The 18,727-nt window shown below is 49.3% G+C and overlaps 1 long non-coding RNA gene across 1 annotated transcript; it reads left to right on the forward strand.

Annotated features, from left to right (window-relative positions):
• The first annotated feature begins 599 nt into the window (after positions 1–599).
• On the forward strand, positions 600–2,611 carry LOC141374261 (uncharacterized). The gene is made up of 3 exons (XR_012381004.1): positions 600–698; positions 2,036–2,140; positions 2,393–2,611. It is a non-coding gene; the product is annotated as an uncharacterized lncRNA (long non-coding RNA).
• The last annotated feature ends 16,116 nt before the right edge of the window (positions 2,612–18,727 follow it).

The following is an 18,727-nucleotide window of genomic DNA, read 5'->3' on the forward strand; positions in this document are numbered from 1 at the left end:
GAGCGAGAGAGCACGAGCCAGGTGGGGGCAGGGGGAGTGGGCAGAGGGAGAAGCAGAGGGAGAAGCAGGCTTCCCATGGAGCAGGGAGCCCGATGCAGGGCTCGATCCCAGGACCCTGGGATCATGACCTGAGCCGAAGGCAGACGCTTAACTGTCTGAGCCACCCAGGCATCCCTGCATCTCCTTTTTCAAGAATAACTGTCCATACTTAGAATCCCTTTCTACCTTAACTTCCCCATTCCTGAATCTTAAATGAGTAGAATATATTTCGCAACTGAGTTTTCTGGAAGGTTGTAACTTAGCAACTCATGCATATCTGGGATGATCTGTTGCTCTCTACTCCCCAGCGTTAATGATTGTCTTTGCTTGCTTAATTTTCTACAGTCTGTTAATAATCTATTAATTTTCTATTCACTTGTCACAGATTCATGTCCAAACAGTCTCCAGGTGAGCCAATCAATCTCCTCTCTCTACCTTCGAATCATTGGCTATTCTGCCCATACGTCCCCTGACACATTTTCCCGGACCTCCTCCGTGTCTGGCCTGACCCCTGCCCTCCTGTCCTCATGCTCAGCGCCTCCTTCACCCCATCCTGGCCGCCTTTCTCTTCTGTCAGATTGGAGCCCCAGCTCCTCGTTTCCCGGGAGTGTTGCAGACATCACTCCCCTGGCTTCCAGCTTCCAGGGCTGCTTTAGGAAGTCAGTGCCAATAGGACCTTAGAATCTTGTATAATTTTTATATTTGTTTTGTTTATTCTCTCTCCCCGGAAGCTTTTGGGGCCTTCTTTCTTATCTTCCGTGCCATCAGGTTTCCCACCTGCCTCTTGACGTAGGTCTGTCTCCCTCCAGTTCGTGGTTGTTTCCAACCTAGAATGCCCAGACTCTCCACTCTGAGGGACTTCTGTGGGTTGTTTTCCCTGTTTTCTCTTCTCTCCACTGGAACCCCTATTGTTCAGATGTCGGGTTTCCTGATGGGTCCTTTAACTTTCTGGCCCTTTCTCTTTCTTTGTTCTACTTTATGGCCCTGCTCAACTGTATCTTCCAAACTCTTAGGTTTTTCACTTCTGGGGGCATAGTTTTGAATTTCCAAGAGCTCTTTCTTTTTTTTTTGTTCCTTTCGTTGAATATGACTCTGTTCTTGTTTCATGCTCAGAATATTGTCTCGTATGTCTCTGAATATATGATGAATGACCATCATTTTGAAATTTTTTCTCCCTGCATAACAGCTGTTTCCTTTAAGTTGCTTTTGTCATTAATTTGTTTGCTCTGACCTCTGTCTCTCATCTCAAAGGTTTCCTTGGATGTCTGATGGTCCTTGATTGTCTATTTATATTTAAGAGCAGGGCACTAAAATCTTGACGGAAAGTTCTGTGTCTGTATGTGTGCGTGTGTGCGTGTGCATGTACGTGTGTGTGTGTGTGTGTGTGTGTGTGTGTGTGTGTTATGGGAGAGGGATGGCTTGTTGGCTGTGGGCTTCATTGCACAATGATCTACCTGGGTGTCTCCTGGGGGAACCCTCAAGGTCTTTCTTCCTGATTTGGTCAGGCTCCCTGGAGTATCTACCTAGAGAGAGAAGCCGGGTACCAGGCCGGGACATTGATGGGGAAGAGGGCTGGAGGTCTTGGCATTCAATGTGTCAAGTTTACTTATTTCCCTTGTGTCTTCTCACTGGTATTCCCCAGTTCAGAGCCCCCATTGTGGTTTCTAGAGAATTAGCCTTTGGTCTTGTGCTGGGACTAGGTGATGCTGTCGAGTGGAGGAGATCTGGGGGATCTGAGTGCTTATCAAAAAGCTTTCAACCAACCCTCTGTTTCTGTTCTCCAGGGCTTTCAATTCCTGAGACTTTCACAGGTTCTGTGTATCAGGCCTCCCTGCTGCTGGGCTAGGAGGTCAGCACTCTTCCATCCACTGACTGAGTTACCAGTCGCCCAGATCCCTTCCTGAGTCTGACATTTGCTGTTCTCTCCTCTCCTGTTCTCCTTGTCTTTCTGAGCTTTTGATTCCCCCATGCTAAAATCCTTTTATTCCAATTTTAGTGGGAATTCAGATTGAAGCAGAAGTCCCTACCCATTTTCAATCAGCCACATTTAACCAGGAGTCAGTGTTGAATTCTGAGTCACAAACTTGGGGTCCCCAAACAGGTAAGAGGAGACCTGTCCCTTATGGTGACACCCCACGCCCGCCTCCCTGCTGGTATTCTGTTTCTCAAGGCAGGTCCCAGGAGACGGAGTGTGGATCTGCCAAAAGTGCCCTTACATATTAGTCACTCGAAGCTCCGAGACATATCCATACCCCAATATTTGTGGTAGCAAATACATTATCTTGCATCTGTAGTTTCAGATCTTGCTTTTCCATGTCCTTATTTGCCCATCTTCTTTGATAACACTTTCCAGTGATGCCTTTCCAGTGTCCATTCCAGAGATGTTACACACTTCATTTCGCCATTTCCAACCTATTAGTTGATGCAGATGAGGATCATGAAGAATGGGGAAACAGGTGAAAGTTTGTCGGGGAGCTGGCAAGTCAGAGTCTTCAAGAGCTCGCACCATCACCCGTGATATCCCTCCATCCAAGTGTCTAACCTGGATCTGATCAAAACGGTCAATGTCATGACAGACAAAAGAAAAACCAGGAGAAATGTTCTAGAATAAAAGAGACAACTTCAATCACATACATTCTTGTTTAGATCTTGGGTCAAAAAACAATACATGAAGGAAATCTAGGGGACAGCTGGGAGATTTGAATATGCACCACGTACTAGGTTATATTAGTGTTTAAACATCAAATTTCTTGGCCATGATCATGGTATTAGTGTTTTTAGTTTAGCTTCCTATCCTGAAGTCTGAATACCTTTTATTTAATTCACAGACGTAACACGCTGAATTGTATCCCCCCTCACCCCAAATTCCTATGTTGAAGCTCAGTATTTCAGAATGTGACTCTTTGGAGATAGGCTCTCTAAAGAAGTGATTCAGGTAAAATGAAGTCATATGGGTCACCATCAATCTGACTGGTGTCCTTCTAAGAAGAGGAGATTAGGACACAGACATGCACAGAGGGGTGACCACGTGAGGACACAGGGAGAAGGTGGCCTCTGCACGCCGAGGAGAGAGGCCCAACAAGGAACCAACCCCACGACACCTAGATCTTGCAGTTCTGGCCTCCACAATGGTGAGATTATGTCTGTTGTTGAACCCTCCACCTACCCCCCAGTCTGGGGTACTTGTTATGGCAGCCCAGGCTGACTAATACAGCATATTTTTACCTTTTCAAAGTTCATTTTCTTTTTTCCTCCTGGCTTTATTGAGACATAATGGAGAAATACAATTATGTACATTTAAGGCATACAGCGTGTTGATTTGACATATTCATATCGCAAAATGACTACCTGCACAGGTGGACTAACGCCTCTGTGCCATCACATGATCAGCATTTCCTTTTTGTGGTGGGAACACTTAGGATCTACTCCCTTAGCAAACTTCAAGTATATAATACGGTGTTATTAGCTGTGGTCACCATGCTGTACGCTAGCGCTCCGGGACTTGTTGATCTCGCGGCTGGAAGTTTACAGGCTTCGACCAACATCTGCCAACTTCCCCCAGCCCCCAGCCCCCGGTGACTGTCACTCTACTCTCTGTTTCTCTGGGTTCCAGCTTTTTTAGATTTGGATTTTTTAGACATATAAGTGAAATCATACGGTATTTGTCTTCCTCTGTCTGACTTATTTCACTGAACGTCATGCCCTTGAGGTCCATCCATGTCACAAATGGCAGGATTTCCTTTTTCTCATGGCTGAATAATATTCCACTTACTACAATATATTTTTAAAAAATTGATTCACTGAGTCATTGGGACAGCAGGTATAATTTAGAGGCTGTGATTCTGAAAACCTGTGTTTGTACTGTGTCTTCTCTTCTCTGCTTTAGGCCATTTAAAAAATGTCCTGTGATCACTTTAGGTCACATTTCAGCAAGAGCGTCCAGGCCGCTCCCCATGGAGCCCCTCTGAGGGCGAGTGGCTTGTGTCAGGACAGGCAGTACAGTCCTTTGGGTGATGTTTGTTTCTTTTTAGCCCCGTTTGGGTAGAGGAGATATCAGGTGACAGGTGCATCATTGCACTGTCTGGGCAGGCCAGTGTTAAAAGGTCCCATTGGGCCTTTTATGGGTTCCTTCTGGCCCTTTCTGTGGCCAGGCCATTCTCCTCTCGGGATGCACCTTCTCACCCCTGTTGGGCAGGATGTAAAACAGCTTCTGGCTGTTTCTCCCACGTGACCCACATCTGGCTCACGGGAGACACTTACTCATTCTTGCTCTTGTGTTGTTGCCATTGCGACTACCACCCAGCAAAAGACAGGTGGCATGAAGCTTCAGCCTCAAAACCACCCCTTGTTTAGGTGCTTTCAAGACTCGGGAGGGGTCCCAGCAAGGAGCTCCTCAAGGGAATCTGATTTCCCTTCCATAAACAAGGCCTTGTAAAGTGTGCTCCATGGAAGCCAGACCACCTGTGTTTTTAGTGTGGGGCTTTTTCTCTCTGCCCTGAGGTCTGTGGCCACGACCACCTGCCTCCACGCTGCTCAGGTATGTTTCACAGATCAGTCTCCAGGTGCTGCAGACTCAGCAACATGCACCAGGCTCTCCCGAGGGTTCTTCCTGAAGTGCCACTCACTAAGAGGTGAATGGCACACCTGCACCATGTCAAGCCCCTTGTCACCTCTGGCACATGAGCCACTCGCTCCCCAACATCTCTCTCCAGAAACCATCTTTCCCCACTCTCTGACCCTCCAAGCTCAGCTTTGACTCCAGTTTTGGGTCATCCCCTCTGTGAATTCTGCCTCCAGACTTTCATCACCTTCATGGAGCAGCATCTGTGGGGCTGGGAGGTCTCCCCTGAAATCCCCCATTTAGCATCCAGTTGCACTTAAATTTATTTTAAATGGAAACATGCCACTGTAGATTTCTCGAGCTGATATATCTTAGCTGAATATACCTGAATATAAATACACTGGAATATTATCATCAAAGATGTGAAAACTGTTGTCGGTGTCACTGGTGACAGCACCATCCTTTGAGAACCACCGTGTTAGCAGAACACCACGTGAGTCTTTGTGTAAAAAGTGTACCCCAGAGGGCGCCTGGGGGGCTCAGGTGGTTAAGCGTCTGCCTTCGGCTTAGGTCATGGTCCCAGGGTCCTGGGATCGAGCCCCACATTGGGCTCCACGCTCAGCGGGAAGCCTGCTTCTCCCTCTCCCACACCCCCTGCTTGTGTTCCCTCTTTCACTGTGTCTCTCTCTGTCAAATAAATAAATAAAATCTTTAAAAAAAGTGTATCCCAGAGCATGCCTTGGGTGGCTAGGACAGAGACAGCTATGTTGCTCAATGCAATTAAGTGCGAAAGTTGTTGTGCCTTCTCTGGCAGACCAGGAAGGAGTAGGGATGGGGACTCCCAGAATGGGCAGGAGGGAGGGAGAACTGAGCAGGGACAGGGATATCTAGTGACTAGTGTTAAGCTACTTGCTGTGTACACCTTTTCGTTCATTGCTTGACACCCAGCCTTCAGGATGACGGCTAAATTCTAACCTCACCCCAGGGTTCTCACGCTCCGTCCAGACCGTCTGATTGGGGCCAGGGAAGCACATCGATGGAACAACCTACCAGAGTCTTTACTTTCTCAATTCCTCTAAGGGAAGGAAGGCATGCTCTTAATATGTCAGTGAGCTCTTGTAACAAATTATACCATAACCTAGTGGCTTTAAATAACAAACGTTATTTCTTATGAGGCTACGTGTTGGCTGGGTCATTCTGCTGATCTCGGGTCGGCTTACTCATGGATCCGGGGCCAGTGAAGGTCAGAGGGGAGTTCTGCTGGTCTAGGTGGAGGTCTCTCACATGCTGGAGGGTTGGCTGCTGGTAGGCTAGGATGGACCTCTTTCTCTTCTGGGTCTTCCAGAAGGTTAGACAAGAGCTTGCTCATGGAGCAGGCTTAATGTTCTGAAAGTCACGTGGAAGCTGCAAGATTTCTTGAGGCCCAAGCTCAAAACTGGCACGATGTCCTTTCCACTCTTCTCTTGGCCAAAGCAAGTCACAGACCACCCAGTAGGGGTGGGGAAATGGACCCTGCATCTCGATGGGAAGAGCTACAAAGCCACATTGCAAAGGCATGGACACAGGCATGAATGAAGAATAGAGGCCAGGTTTGCTTCCATTTATTACATCTAGCAACCCATAAGCAGAAGTGCCTGTGAAAACCTCCAGTGGAGCCTTGGTCAAGGCCAGAGGCCATTGCTTCTCTGCCATTGGTGGGGCCCTCTGTCAATGCAGTCTCCATGGTAGGAGGTACATTTCACCCCACGTGGAGGTCAGGCCTGCTGTGACCGATGCGGTGAAGGGGCATCAATAGTGAAGCTCCCAGCAGGACAGCAGGGGCAAGGTTCAGGAGCTGTGAAAGCTTCTGATGGGTGGTAGAGAGCCATGCGGAACATGGCTGAGAGCCTGCCCACATGTAAGCCCTCGCCAACACAGTCAGCCAGGGGAGATGAGAGTGCCAGAAGGAACTGGAATTCATCTCCCGGCCCCAAGACGTCCTGGGCAGGGAGCTGGAGGACTCAGAGCCCAGATGGTGTTTTTTATCTTGTATTCCAATTGGCGGTGGAGGCTTTGGAAGAGAAAGGAACATATGGGAATCGAACAGCTGGCTAAGTAGATGCAATCGAAGAACAAGACTTGGTTTTCTGGACTGTGGCTTAAGATGGGTTCTTGGCTAGGACCTAATATTAACTGTCTTACTATCATGAATTTGTACAGAGCTGAGCTGTTCAGAAATCACTTCCATTAGTATGGTGCTTCATTCTCACTGTGCATTACCTGTGGTTGAGAACAGTGGATTTACCCTATTTTGCAGTTGGAGTCAGAGAACAGAGTTCCCCTGTTTGGGATCCTATGGCTGGTAAGGTTCGGGACCAGGTCTGGAATCTAAAATCAGAGCTCATTTTACATTTCCACCGGCTTCAGTGAGAATGGTTTGGAGCAATGTTTTTCCCTTTATGACCCACAGACAGAGGTAAATTTGTATTGAGACTCAGGATATATCTAAAGGCATAGTAATGTGTGTGTGTGTGTGTGTGTGTGTGTGTGTGTGTGTGTGTGTGTGTGTGTGTGAAGTATCTGTGGAAAAGACCAGAGGGAGATATGCCCTGATTCCCAGAAGGAAATAACTAGAAAGATGGTCAGACCATGTGCCCGGAACGTCTTTGTATAAAGGATGCAGAATGGGGAGCTGTCCATTGTGTTTCCAGATACTCCCATGCGCCCAGCCTGCTGCCCCGCTGCCCATATTCCAAGCTGTGATGTCACACTGTTTTCTCTGCATCTGCTTTCCTGCTCTCATCCCTGGTCATGGGGTCTCTAGCCTACCCACTCCTGTCGGGACAGTTGTCCTCTAGAGCTTTTTGTAGGGTATGGCTACTGTGGTCCCCCCCACCCCCACCCAATGTCCTTCCTCCTCTCCAGCAACTCGCTCTTTGGTTTAACAACCCATCAGTGGGTTGAGATCCACAGGTCAGGCAGTGGGAACTGTCCTGTTTCATCTGTTGGGACTGCCTTCTTCATAGTCCTGCCAACCCCACCATGGCAGAGGGGACGTGACCCAGGCTGTCTGACCAGAGTGCCTACTTCTCCCAGGGCAGAGCTGGACCCCTGATGTGGGGCAAGCCCCCCCAGATCTGACCTCTGGGTATATTCTTGTTGTCTGTACCCACCAGAATCAGACACGAGGAGCTCCGACTTGTGGGCAGTAGTGCCCACAGACGCCCAGCAAACATGTGGCGCTGACCAGCTGGCCCCACGGGAGGACGGGTGCAGGCGTTTCAAGAGCAGTGCGCTGTCCAGGAGCTCCCATGAAGTCACTGCACATCCGCGCATGAGGGAGCATAAGGCGGTGTTTGGTGGTGGTTCCAGCCTCAGGGCCTATTACTTCCCACCCCTGCAGTGGCTGCTGGCTGGTCCTCTCCCCTGCGCTGGCTGGGTGGGTATGCCTGGGCCTCCTGCCATGTGGCTGCAGAGCCAGCAACAGGGTGCATGGTGGCAAGGTTGGGGGGGTTGGAGGCTCTCTCAGCCAGAAGCCCCCCCGGAAGGGGCCCTTCCACCCCTGCCCTAGCCATCGCAGCGTGCTTGGGAGAGAGCTGCAGGTGCCTTCTGCACGGTATCCGCCTGCACCCTCCCACCACTCTGACGGAGACCATGGACCCTCTCTGACAGCTAAGGAAAGTGAGGCCATGTGACCTGCCCCAGTCCAAGCTCATGGGCTGAGCACAGCCCCTCTGACTCTGAGACAAGGCTCTTACACGCCTCTGGTGTCCCTAGAGTGTGGTGGCACTCAAAAGTTGTGTTGAAGAGCCTTGAGCCCAGCATCGAATACTGTCAGATTCCACAGTGAGAAAGTTATTTGCCTACAAGTAATCTTGCAAGCCTTCTAATGGCTTTAAGGAGAATGCCTTGATTTGGTGCTAGAGTGTGTTAACACCTTCACCATACTTGCTAATCCCTCTTCTTCTAACGAAGAGGGAGTGGGCCTGGGGCTAAGCATCTTGCCAGGCAGTGGTATCATATTAGGGTTTAATAACATTATTTTGACTTCATCGTGTTTTCTTGTACTCATAGTATGGAAAATAAGACTCCTTCTCATTTATGACGTGAAAGCTTCCTGTTAGGTATACTCTAAATAGATGTGAAAGAAATAGAAAAATAAATTTTAGGCATAAGTTAAAATTAACTAGTATTTGAGAGTCTGAAATGGGAGTGATGGTGACAGGAGTTGTGTTGCGGGTGCTGAAATCAGGAGGACATGGGCAACTACAGACCAGCACGCTGCTTCCTCATGCAGTCAGGAGAGCGGCTGGATACCGTGGGGCCATGCCCAGGGTGCCAGCCAGCCTACCGCAGCTGATCCTCATGGCTTCTTGGCTCAACCCTTCCCTGTGTGGGGACACACTTCAGCTGGATGGTCAAGATGTGGATGTTGGCTTCTGGGACCTCTAAGCTGCATGCACCTGCCATGGCCTGAGGATGGGTGGGCCAAAGGCTGACTCTGGGGGGAAGTATCTGTTTTTTCCAAATCCTAGGGTGCTTGCTGAGGTCCTGGAACACTGCCCACCTCTTGCCCAGCCCACTCCCTCAGTCAGAATCTTGATAATTATGAAGAACTGCCTATCACCCTCCTAAATATAGACTTTTTCCAGACTCTCCCCTGTTCTGCCTGCCTTCCCTCATGCCTGGGTTAATCAGGACTGTTTTGGGTGCTTAGACAAAGGTCCTGGGGTGGCTAATCTAACCAGGATGGAGTAAACCTGTTGGTTACTCATCAAAGCCATCCCTTCCATGTCCCCCTGTTGTGTTTTGTGTTGTTAGAGCCCCAGACCTGTCTGGGTGCTCACTCTCCCCCAGGAAGCCCTGGGCAGAGGTGGGTCTTAATTAGTCTAAGCCAATCACAGTAGTTCCATTTCCCTAGCCAGTGACTGGCTTAGGAAGAAGCAGGTGGCCCAGTTCTGGCCATGGAAATGTGAGGTTGCCTCTGCAATGCCTGGAATTTTGGCAGCCATCTTAGCCTCATGAGGAACATTAGTCTAAGGGAAATGTGCTGAGAATGACAAAGCAGAAAGATGGAAGGCTCTGGGTCCTGGGGCTTCTGTTTGGGTAATATATCTGATAATATCTCAGATAATATCTGAGCCACTTCTATTTGGTTTTCTGCTCCTTGCAACCAGAAAGGCAACCCAAGTGACATACATAAGATGGGCAGGGAGCCATTGACCAGGTGCCAACACCCAGTTCTCTGTCTGCAGCTCTCCTTCTCATTTGTCTCTGTCCTTCTCATTTCCATTCTCCTCTGAGGGGGCTGGTGTTTTCTTTGGTCTGCTTTTCTGTAACCCGAGGGCATGAGAATGGGTATAGGAAGCTTATTTGGTCACGGGGAGGCCTAGAACCTATTTCTTAATAGGGATTCCAGTAAATATTGAGATCAGGGCCACTCTGGCCTGGGCTGTGAGCCCAGCAGTTGGGTCAGTGGTCTCCAGCTTCTTCTTCCCCCCACACAGCACAGTGTGGACACTTCGGCAACCCCCAACCCCATTCCTCATTCTCCCGGACCGTCCTCCTTCTGGGCTACTTCTCTGGTACCAGGACAAGGTCAGGACATCCCCTGACCTAAGCATTTCTTTTTATGGTGATTATTTTTAAAAGTGGTATAAGGTTTTTCTATCTTCTCATCCAATTTTGTCTTTTTTTTTTTTTTAATAGTTCTTCCCATGGGGTGCCTGGGTGGCTCAGTTGGTTAAGCATCTGACTCTTGATTTCAGCTCAAGTCATTATCTCAGGGTCGTGAGATCAAGCCCTATGTTAGGCTCCGTACTGGGCGTGGAGCCTATTTAAAATTCTCTCTTTCTCCCTCTCAAAAAAATTTTTTTTCCTGTTTTGTTTTTACTATTTTTTATTTGTTTCACTAGGTACTGGGGTAGGAGATTCTGTGATCCTGCTTCATTTTAGTATCTTTACCCCAGTTCAGCTTGGCTCGCCTCTGCGGCCCCCTTTTGAGCAAGCCACCGGGTCACAAGCCACCAGGAACACTGCCAGCTCAGGCGAGCTGGGGGTGGGGGTGGGAGGTGAAGGTGGTGTGTTATTGCAGGATAGATCACCTGCCACGGGCCCTGTGCCCCTGGACCTCTGACTCTGAGTTATGGAACACTTTTCTTTTTTTTTTTTTTTAAGATTTTATTTATTTATTTGAGAGAGAGAGAGAGAATGAGAGATAGAGAGCACGAGAGGGAAGAGGGTCAGAGGGAGAAGCAGACTCCCCGCTGAGCAGGGAGCCCAATGCGGGACTCGATCCCGGGACTCCAGGATCATGACCTGAGCCGAAGGCAGTTGCTTAACCAACTGAGCCACCCAGGCGCCCCTATGGAACACTTTTCTTTGTGTTCTTGCTTATTTTGAAACAAAGTAAGACTCTGTGAGAATAGCTTAATATAAACTTTTACTGTGTTAAAAAAGAATGAAGCCTATTTATGGAAAACAGTTAAACACCATAGATCAGATCAGATTAAGGTTTTCAGAGTCAGAAAGACCTGGATTTGAATTCTGGTTCTGTGTTTTAGCTGTGTCATTAAGTCTTCCATAGCTTATTTAATTAAGGGACAGAACATGGGCAAATTACATCATCTCTCCTAACTTCTGATTCCTTCTCTAAAACATGGGGATAATAATCCCAGTATTTCTTCAGCTGTTATGACAAGGATTAAAAGACATCATGCATGTAAAGTGCCTGAAACAAGGCTTGCTTGGCCCACATGAGGCGGGAATGAATGGTTGTCACTATTTAGAGCAAGACAGAAAGAAATGCAACCCTCAGGGGTACTTCTGTGCATAACTGCTTACTTTAAAATGCTTGTCCCTAACCATTGCTTGATTCAGTCCCAGGTTTCTGCAGACGTGAGCAAGCTGAATGTAACAAGATGCCTATAAGCCCCCAAGATTGGGCCAGAGTCTGAGCAGTTCAGCACATTGAGGGTTGTGCAGCAAACCCCAGCTCAGCATGTTCACACTGGAGTTTACCACTGCCCCCTGGCCCAGGACTCCATCTTTCCAACTGCCTTAGCCTATCAGCGTTTTCCGTTCCCCAGTTCTCGACTCTAGCAGGTGCGCTCCTGGCTTTCCTCCCCCGCCTCTACTGGAATGCCCGCACCTAATCCACACCATCTGACCGAGTGTTGCCACTCCCAATTCGTGAGTGTTGCTTCCTGGCTCAGATGGAGAACAAGGCCCATGGTTTTTTTCTCCATCCCAGTGCTAGGCATACTACAGGTGGTTCCGAGCGTCCTATTGGCTGAGCACTCCGTAGGCTTTAGGACCACCTTATCCAAGAGAGTCTCCTCTTCACTCCTCAGCTTCCCCTCTTTGTTTCATTGCAGTGCCTGTCGCTAGGGGATGGGAAATATTTACCACTTGTTTGGATTGGAAGGAACGTAAGCACCACAAGGACAACCCCACCATCTGTTTTTTCTCTGTTCTGTCCCCACCACCTGCAAGAGTCACTGACACATAGTAGGTCTTCAGCAAATATGTGTTAAGTGAACCAAGACCCCAGACAGCCCACCACTATGAACCTTTGGTTACTCGTTGTGAGTTGGATTCCTACAGGGAGTCACAGGACTCTTGGGTATGAATGCACGTACTTTACTAAATGGGATAAAGTGGGGGTAAAAGAGATAAAGGGATAAAGGAGAGAGGGAGAGAGGGGTTGGAGAAGCAGAGACAGAGAGAGACAAAGAACACACACATACACACACACACACTTGCACCAATTAATTGTATCCAGTGACAAGTCACCAGGACTTGCCTCAATACCTTTTTACCTGTCTGATGGTCTAATCAAAGTCTGCCTTCCTTAATCCTGCTCACCATCCCTCACATTGATCCCGCACCAGAGAAGAGAGACGAGCACACATCCGGGGGCAAAGAGAACGCAATTAACAGCCCTGTGGCTTCATTTCAAAGCTGTCAGCCAGCAGTTTGCCCTAACTCTGCAGATTTTTTTTTGTCCTCTGGGCTATTTCTCTTCTCACCTCTCCTTTCTGCAATTCATGTTTTGAACAGTAAGCAGGCCAAGAATGTATAAAAAAAGCTATGGGATTACACCAGGGATTCCCAAACTTTTGGAAGTCATGGAAACTTGGTTTTTTTAAAAAAATCATGACAAATGGAAACTTTACAGTTACTTTCAGAGGTAGGAAATATTCACAGCAATCCTATCAGGTTCAGAGAGGTAAAGACAGTTGCTAAGTGGCACACAGCTAAGCAGTAGAGCTGGGATTTGAACCTAAGCTCCGGCTCTAGGCACAGGGCTCAGGCTTTCTGTGCCCAGGACCACTGCCTCGGCCAAAGGGAGTGTCTGCAAGGCCACAGTGTTCTCACCTGTGAGCATCAAACCGGGACTCCTGGAGGATGGGTGGCAGAGACAGAGCAGGTGGGGCTTCCAGACCTGGGCGTTCTTCCTGGCTAATCCAGAGGGACCCTGGTGCTCCCTCTCAGATCTGACTTCCAGAGTCCTCTTAGAGTGGTTGTCAGAGCTTGTACCCAGAAAGGCTGAGAGGTAGCACTTGATGTTCTCTTGCTGGGCTGGACTAAGATTCCTGTTCAAATTCCATGGCTGATCTAGGTGGGGCAAAGGGTTAGGGACCAGTCTGTGGATGGTGGGAAATGATGCTTTAGTAAGTGGGATAAAGTTGGGTGGGAGGGCAAAGGAAAAGAGGGAGGGTTGAACTGGAGTTCAGGGGGCAGGCGGTCCAGCTGACGTGGATGGTGGCGGGACGGGCTGGGGAAGCTCAGGACATGAGAACCGGAGCTGGGTATGGGCTCTTCAGAGACGCCAGTAGTGTGGCCAACCCCGCCCCCCCTTGGACCTGCAGCTTGGACTTCGCTGGTAGCAGTCCCCAGCTGTCCAGGATGAACTTGGTTCCCGCCACTGCAATTCAGCTCAGGTCCTCCTGGAGTAGCAGCTGGCCAAGGCAACACTGCAAGCCAGTCCTCCCGTACCACCTGTCTAGTCCCCCCACCTCCCCGGGTGGAGGGCTGGGGTTCAGCCTCTGCACCGGGCACAGCAGGAGTGGGAGATGAGGAGCAACAAACACGGCAGAGGGGTGCTGGGGCCACCTGGCATGATATTGAGGCCTGTATCACCAGAAGGGTCCCCCATCGCTCTGGAGAAACCTTTGGCCTTCAGCCTGGGAGGGTTGGTGGGGGGGGGCGGGGGAGGGACAAGCAAACATCTGCTGGAAGAACCTCCTGTGAGGTCTGCATAGTTCCATAATTTTCTGCCCCCCCCCCCGAGAGCATTCTGCTGCGTCTTTCTCAGTGGCCTACAGCCCCTTTGGGTCCTGCTGGCCCATCAGGATGTCAGTGGCACTGGGGGTGGGAGGAGTGCAAGGAGATTGCAGAGGTGGGGGCCAAAGCGGCCACTGGATGGCATATTCTGGACCCATGGGTGGGCCAAGTGTGTGCTTGCTGTACACGGCCCGCTACACAGGCAGGGAGGACAGCCTGCTAGACATGGGCTAAAACAAATGGCTGCCTCCTTCACTCCTGCCAGGAACCCTACCTCCTGCCTGTGCCTTTGCAAGTTGGTCTGTGTGGTGGTTGGCGGAGCGGAAAAAGATGTGGACTGAAGGCCCCTGGGGGCCCTGTAACAGTGGGGGCTCACCGGGGTCCTGGGGAAATCTGTCTGTCAGCCAGCTGTGGACTTGGATTAGCTCACAGGTGCAGTGGTGGGAAAGAAAGGCCCCTTCCCCAAGACATTGTTCTCTAGTGAAACAAGAAATGCATCCATAGGCTCTCTTTTTTAAAAACAATAACAAGATTCCAGATAAACGCAAAGTCCCCTGTGACCAACCTTTTTCCGCCAAGCACTCCCCAAACTAATTACACCTATGGAGCTAATGGTTTTCCTTCCAGACTGTTAGAGATGTTCCTCCGTGTTGATCCATGTAGATCTGGATTTAGTGTCTGAATTGTTGAGCAATATTCATCGTGCGATTACGCAGCATCTGAGTTACTCCCTGGGTGATGACACATGGTTGTTCCTAACGTCCTTGTGTAGCATCCTGGGACGTGCGTCTTATGCATCTGGAGGGGGCTCCGGGCCCCACAGTCACCCCAGAAGTGGCACTGTTGCTCCTGAGACACACACGTTTTCATGGGGCCCGGGGTAACGCATTCCTTCAATAGCACATATCATCAAACCAATTTTTGCCGGTTACGAGGGTGAATGAGACACTATCTCGTGGGTGATTTGATTTGCATTTCCCTGCTTACTGGTAAGGCAGAGCATCTTTTCTTCTGTCAGTTGGCCTATCTATTTCCTCTTCAGTGAATTCATATCCTTTGGCCATTTTCCTATTTGGTTGCTTATCTTTTCTTATTAACGTGATGTGTTGTTTATATATTCTCGACACTCCAGGATAGATTTCTCTGTGGAGAGCAGCCTGCTGGAGGCCTGTGAGACCGGTGAACGGCACTGGCTGTGTGGGGCTGCTGGCTCGTCATTAACCAGAACCTCTGTAGTCTTTTTTTTTCTTCCAGTTTTGAGATGTAATTGACATCCAGCACTGTATAAGTATAAGGCATACAGCGTAATGGTTTGGCTTACGTATATTATGAAATGATTTCCATAATAAGTTTAGTTGACATCAGCAGCTCCTATAGTTACAAAAGAAAAAAAATGTGTTTTTTTCCTTGTGATGAGAGCTCTTAAGATCTACTCTCCGAACAGCATTTAAATATATCCTACAGCAGCGTTAGCGACGGTCACCATGCTGTATGGGACATCACTGCAACCTCTGGTCATTTTGACTGACCTTCTCCACGGAGAACCGGGTATGGTGCAAGCTATGGTCACGGTGGAGGTGGGGGACATAGCGGGTCCTCACTGGAGGAAACAGTCATTTCCTGTTTTGAGTCTCACCTATAAATGGATTTCCTATTGGAGAGAATCATCACTTCTCAGGCAGCCTCCGGAGGTGGCTGGTTCTGTGAGTTGGGAATCCAGCACCAAAACTCAGAAACATGTAGGATGGCAGACAGAGTATCTCTTCATACCGGGCGAAGGGGAATCCACCTCGAGAATGGGTGCTGGGTGGAGGGGAGGCAGTGCAGAGTGAGGGGACACCACAGATCCTGTTGGGAGGCTCTCCAAGAGCACTGGGGTGCTGCCTCCCAGCAAGGAAGGGAGCTCCAGCTCACACAGGGGAACCTCCCTGGATTCCACATAGGGAAGGCTGTGCAACCTTTTGAGGGGTAGAGACTCTTGCTCACTGCTCTTCCTCTCAGGAACCAGACTCAGGCAGGAATGAGCAGGTGGTGTGGCTGGGAGGCTCCTCTGAGGGCAGCGCCTGGAGGGGGACACTTGGGTAGGGGGAGCAGTTGGGTTGCAGGCAGTGCAGCCTTGCTGAACCCCCAGAACTCTGGGGCTGGACTGGGCTTCAGCTTTGTCCCCAGCTGAGGAGAGAGGGCTGGGCCTTTTCACCCCTGCACTGCCCAGGGGAAGGGCAGGCTTGGCAGAGGCGGCTCCTGGAGGCGGCTCAGCAGCTCGCTCTCCTGACAGCTGGGGACTGGGAGCCTCGGTCTGTTGGGGACACTCCAGTGGGTCCTATCTCACTCAGAGCAGAGCCTGAGTCTTAGCAGCTTTCGAGCCAAGAGATCTTGCTGGGGCTGCATCCTTGGCCTCTGCTCTTCCTGTTTGCTCTTTTCCACTTCACTTAATTGAAACTCTCCCCTTGTCCTTCCTGGAAAGTGCCAAACATTTTCCTGCCTTGAGCTCTGGCCAGAGTGTCCCGTCACTCAACCCCATAAGGGCATGGCTCCATTCCTTGCCTTCTTCCATCCCCTGAGTGTTGGAAAATCTTCTTCTCAAGGAGACGTATCCTGACCACCTTACTGAGAATGGAAATTGTTCTCCCAAGTATCCCTGTTCTCCAAGCCCCACTTGGTGATTGTCCACAGTGATTATCACCACCAGACGTAGCTCATCATTTTTCAGATCCTCTCTCCCCAGGAGGTCAGAAGCTTGACGAGGGCAGGCATCTTTGTCTCCTGCATTCATCCCCAGGTCCCAGGTGCCTGGCACTGGGCCTGGCTCACTGCAAGCTCTCCACAATGCCTACTGATGAATGAATGAATGAATGAATGAATGAATGAGCAAACAGAGGGCACAGCAGGCAGTGAATAGACTCAGATTCTTCTGCAGCCCAGGAATTTGCTGCATCAAGAGCCCCTGTGCAAAGGGAGTCATGCCTGGAAGGCAGGCCAGGCTCTTTGAGGAGGACTCATTAAGGACAAAGCCATGCAGTACACCTGGAATAAAAGTTCAGACTAACAGACAATCAGACGTTCAGACCAGGGCACGGGCCAGGCAGCTACACTGAGCATACAAGAAACCATTCACAGATAAATTTGTTCAGCTAGTGTGTGGGAGCTGGGGAGACGGGACTGACCACCCTCCCAGGTCCCTCCTTCGTGCCGTGGCTGACCACACCTGAGAAGCAGATTCTTACCTCTTCCAGATGAGCAGCAAGGTACAGAGAACCCACCTTTGTTATTTAAAGGGAGATGCCTGCAGTTGGCAGACCCTCTCTCATTAGTGCCCAGCCTTTCAAATGCTCATCTAGCTGTGCTGTGGAAGTATTTTATAGATGTAGGTAACATCTACAATAGGTTGACTCTAGTAGAGGAGATTATCCTGGATGACCTGTGTGGGCCTGATCTAATCCGCCGAAAGCTCCCACAACAGAACTGAGGTTTCCTTGAGGAATAAGAGAGTTTCCAGCCTGTGCTTTCTCTTATTCTGCCCTACGGATCTTAGATATGCCTGGCCCGCTCCCACAACCATGGAAGCCAGTTCCTTGCAGTAAATCTCTCCGTCTCTCTCTGTATATGGCACAGTAGGACATAGGGTGGATGGCTCCCATATTCTATAGAATTTTGGGGGGAGTCAGAGAGCCAGAGGGTCTGACTTGGAGAAGGTACTTCTCAGAAGGCAAAGGCTATTGTAGGGGATCAGAGAAAGCATAGCCAGGGATAACAGTGGCTTTAGGGGGAGGGTGGGTCTGGGTTTGATATTCTGGCCAGCGCTATTCCTGATGGAACAGAGAAAACAATCCACTTCCCTTTTACTTGGTGAACCTGTGTGTGTCTACACTGCTGTCTGCTCCATGTCATAGGGCCTTTATTGGACTGGACTATCATTTGTTTATCTAGCTCTATCAATCATATCTATCTATGTATCTTTCTATCATCTATCTATCTATGTATCTATCTCTATCTACATCTCTCTGCCTAATCTCTCCTGCTGGTTCTGTTTCTCTGGTAGACCTGTAACTGATGCAGATGAATAATAAAAAAAAAAAATTAAGGGGCACCTGGGTGCCAGCTCAGTTGGTTGAGCATCTGACTTTGGCTCAGGTCATGATCTTGGGGTCTTGGAGTTGAGCCCTGAATCGGGCTCCCTACTCATCAGGGGAGTCTGCTTGTCTCTCTCTCTCTGTCCCTCTCCCTCCTTGTGCGCTCTCTTTCTCTCCCAAAGAAATAAATAAAATCCTTTAAAAAAATTTAACTTGGAGAGGGGGCTGTGAATACAATTTACTCCATTTGGTTTAGACAATTTCCCACGACATGCTTTGTCAGGACACAATCACCAAGGTCCTGATCGGGGTAGAGCTGGATATCTAAGTATCTGTGCCTCAAGCAAAATGGCCAAGGTCATAGATCTAGATGGCACAATCAGTATAATAGTTGTCTAGAACACAGTTGACCAGCACAGGATGGGCAAGGGCACAGTGTAGAAGCTGAGGTGTAAATGGACAAAAGAAGGTGTTCACGGAGGAAGCGGTCAGTGTCCATAGTTTCCCAGGACCTGTGTGACCAGTCCATAGTCATGAAAACAAAGCCAGAGGAAACTTGCTGTCCAACATGTCATGGACAAGAACATAGTCCTTGAGGGCAAAGCCAACGAAGACTGTGTAGACAGAACATCACTGGCCAAGAACATGTCTTGGGAACACACAGCCAATGCCAACAGTGTAGACAGCTGCGCAGGATACTCATGACTATTGTGTGGTTGGGAGACAGTTGTACTTGAGATAGGCACCATATGTGCTTATGCTAGAGGTAGGCTGTGGTTTATTTTTCTTA

This window comes from Callorhinus ursinus, unplaced genomic scaffold, assembly GCF_003265705.2.
Source record: "Callorhinus ursinus isolate GAN/ISIS: 27379988/994484 unplaced genomic scaffold, GSC_fseal_2.0 scaffold15, whole genome shotgun sequence".
NCBI lineage: Eukaryota > Metazoa > Chordata > Mammalia > Carnivora > Otariidae > Callorhinus > Callorhinus ursinus.